Source organism: Belonocnema kinseyi, chromosome 6 (genome assembly GCF_010883055.1).
Source record: "Belonocnema kinseyi isolate 2016_QV_RU_SX_M_011 chromosome 6, B_treatae_v1, whole genome shotgun sequence".
Lineage (NCBI taxonomy): Eukaryota > Metazoa > Arthropoda > Insecta > Hymenoptera > Cynipidae > Belonocnema > Belonocnema kinseyi.
In genome coordinates, this window is record NC_046662.1 from 138,426,305 (window position 1) to 138,430,244 (window position 3,940).

The window sequence follows — 3,940 nt, forward strand, 5'->3', positions numbered from 1 at the left end:
CATTTTTCTTAACGAACAATTTTTTTTTTCAATTGGTTATAAAAACACGTAAACTCAGAAGATGTGGACTGTGACTGCACCATATATCTAGTCGGGAATGGTCAGATGATTTGGAGCGATTCACGCGCCATCTGTTGGTCATTCTAAGGACTTATTGAACTACCCTCGTATCAAGAAAAATATGCGACTAAACTTATTGTTCCCAGAGTCAGGTGGGTTAGCATGCTTATGGCTTGTTAGGGGTGGTTTCTACCCCTAGGAAACCGCCTCCGTAGAAATAAAAAGACACGGTTTTCATATTTTTTATTGTTTTATCAATGTGCAAAGTTTGGTTCCAAACGACTGTACGCTTTTTTGTTGGTATTTTGTGCGGGATTCTTCGTTTTTTTTAAAGCCCTAAATTGTGGCTCCATATTGGATCTTCTAGGGGTTACAACAAAAAACTGACCCCGGCAATAGAAAGGGCAACCTCGAAAACCCCTGAGATAATATTTTGAAGAAAAAATATCGCACCGATTTAAATATCGTATCGGTTTAAAAGGGGAAGATTAGTACTTTCACGTTCCATATTAGCTTTGTGGTAGATATTTTTCTTGCACCTAGTGTTCCCGGGCTGATTTTTCGTGCTGAACATGAATCTGGGTTCAAAAACTTCCAATGATCTCACGTTTTTAAGAAAATAGGGGTTAAAATCCCTACAAACAGCGTTTACAGCCATTGTTGAAAAATTGTAGAACTGAACCATGACGTGCTAAAAACTTAGCTAATATGAGAAATTAAAGGCTGTAACAAGCTCTTTCATATAAGCCTTATGTGAAATTAATCGAATGCGCCCTTAGAGCGGGGGGTGTTTTTTTGTCTAGAGGTGGAGGAAGAAAATGACTACAGAAAGGATTTAAACTACTTACACCCACGCCCAGGCATAATAAAACATGCAGTGGTTTTAAATGTTTTAAAGTTCGCTGATTACGAATATGCAGTTAGGTTTTAAAAATTCAAAATTGAATACTGGAATTGGTACAATTGAAATCCTTTCTGTTTACATTTTCTTCCTCCACCCCTAGACAAAAACACATCCCCCGCTCTAAGGACGAATGCGATTAATTTAACATAAGGCTCATTTGAAAGGGCTTGTTACAGCCTCTAATTTCTGATATTAGCGAAATTTGTAGCACGTCATGGTTCAGCTCTATAATTTTTCAAAAATGGCCAAAAACGCAGTTTTTAGGGGTTGAACCCAAATTGGTGTTCAACATGAAAAATCCATTCGGAAGAAATCCATTCTAATTTTAATGTTTTGATTACAAGTGACATATCGTTGGAATCGGAAATTTACGTATATTTCGAATATAAAATTGTGTAATTGCTGATTACAAAATTATAACATTTTTATGTTCCGTATTTTATTATTCATGCTGACAAATGGGCACCCCGCAAGCAATGCTCAACACAGCGCACTCGGTCAGTCAGCGACGTAAAGGGAAGTCGATTGAAGAGGTTACGTCGAGTAAGTAGACCACGATCAAATTCGGTTATGAGGTTTTAAAAATGCAATTTGAAGATTGTCCGAACCCGTAAGGGGTTTCGCGGTTGTGGTATCCCTACTAGAAATTCCTATATAGGAACCTACATAGGATCCTACATAGGAACCTATATGTTTCACCTATAGTAAATTACATAGGATCCTGTATATGTTCCTGTATGAGACTATATCCAGATGCGCAGCAGTACTCTATGGCACCTACGGCTACGCAGAAGTTTGTTTGGTCCCCCGGGAGCACCTAAAGATATTCGTACCATTAGGCGCCATGAGTTGCCATTAGTTTGGTACCATTAGGTACCTTATTAGGGAGGGTCCCATACAGCCCCCTATATAGGATCCTATGTAATTTCCTATAGGTGGCACCTGTAGGTTTAACATATAGGATCCTATGTAGAATCCTATATAGGTTCCTATATAGGAAACTATAAAGGAAATTTCAGTGAGGATGTGCGCTTACTATCTATTTTTTCGAAAAAATCGATTAATTGATAAAAAAAATGAGAGTAAAGTGGTTCGACAAACGACATGAATTGAACAAAAAGGCGACTCACAGCTTTCTGGCGCTGATCGCTCAGCCGTACTTGATTGTGCTACCAAGATGCACTGTGGGTAAAAGTCATATCCCTCTTGGCGGAAAATTTTAATTAGAATCAAAATGCAACTTATGTTCTTTTTTTGGTAATTTTTTAGTGACATGTCTTACTTGAGTCTCGGAATAGGAAAACTGTAGCAAGTGATGAAAAGATGCCGCCGTGAACTCGCTGATAATAATCGATAATAATTTTTCAAACTATTGTCTACGTCCTTATTTGTATAGATTCATTATTTTCAGATATCGAGGTAGTGCACTCTGAGAGATCCAACGTACAAATTAATTAATATAGAAATTATTCTACACAGAAGACGTTGAATTAAGTAACAATTTTTGCAGGACAAATTTGCAAACTATTTTCTACATTCTTATTTGCAAAGATTCATTATTCTTAGATATAAAGGTAGTGCCTCGGAGAGATTCAATGTACAAATTAATTAAAATAGGAATTATTCTTTTATTTCTATTCTATATCTCGATACCTAAAGGACGATGATTTTTAAATATCCGCAAAGATCTGCAGGTATTGTTATTTTCAATGAAGATTCAAATAATAATTTTCTCTATGGCAATAGCAAATTTTTGTAAGGTTTCTGGTCTTTCGGAGGGTGTTTTAGATTTTGGAAATACGATTAATATTAGTGTTCTATAAAACCAAAATACGTTGTATAATGCTCACCTAACCTCCCTACCGGAAATCTGGACAATTTCCAGATACTTTCTAGACTCAGCTCGTCTAGCGAACGTCTAGGGCAATTTTATGCCGGTCGTCTAGTCTAGGGTTCGTCTAGAGTTCATCTAGCGGCGTCTATCATGTTTGACCTGCAGTCAGGTACCGCACTGTCTTGTCTAGGGTTCGTCCAAAATTCATCTAGCGGCGTCTAGTAAGTTTTAACTGCAACCAGGTATCGCACTAACGATCAACAGACTTATTACTCTCTATTGTATACTAACGCACAACCTACCGCTCCTTTAATTTTCAGCATTAAAGGAGCTCCCCTTCCAATTTATTTATAATTTTTATGTCGAGTGTTTATTGGACTGATTTTGAACTGTTTAGAAAGAATTAGTTGATTATTTTAATCAATATCTTAATGCTAAATTTTAGACTTCATATTACTAAAATTTAAAAAAGAAGTTGAAGTAATGTGAAATCTACGGTAATTAACACACAAACTTAACGATATATATATATATATCGGTTCGGTTTTGATTCCTCTAGAATCAAACCGAACGGCCTATGATAAAGCCACCGAACGCGTCCTCGGGTTGCGGGTAGAGGGTCTCTGTACCAAGGGTTTGTGCTGAATATGGTTACAAAAATAAATAGGGAGTCGCGGACAATTGTCCAGGGGTGGTCCCGAAGGAACTAACCCCCAAGCGGAGGTGTGAAAACCGTGCCGAAAGCTGAATGGCACCTGGGTGAGGTGTCTAGAACGGTAACTCTGGGATACCAGGCGACCTCTCAGAGTAAGCAGCCTTATCCGTGCATGCGGGGCTCTACAAGGATGGACGAACCACTTTCCCTAGCTTCTCGTGGGAACAACAATGACAGCACCAAACATAGTTGTAGTAAGTGCGGTTCAAAACAACAGAACGCGCAGGGCTCCCAACAATGGGTCGGCCAACAATGCCGAACAATCTAGAGCTGGGGGAGCCAATGAAAATGGATTCAATGCGATGGATCGGCGGGATCTCGTGAGCTTTGGGTGGACGGAGCGACTGAATCACGACTTGCCAGACTGCTACGATGCGAGTGTGGCCCGTGAACGGGGTTACATGGCACGGCTGCATGCTCTGTGGTG

The 3,940-nt window shown here is 39.0% G+C and overlaps 1 protein-coding gene across 1 annotated transcript in view; it reads right to left on the reverse strand.

Moving 5' to 3' along the window:
* The window catches only part of LOC117174757 (cyclin-dependent-like kinase 5), a 125,496-nt gene that overhangs the window by 105,488 nt on the left and 16,068 nt on the right, over window positions 1-3,940 (reverse strand). The window lies entirely within an intron of this gene.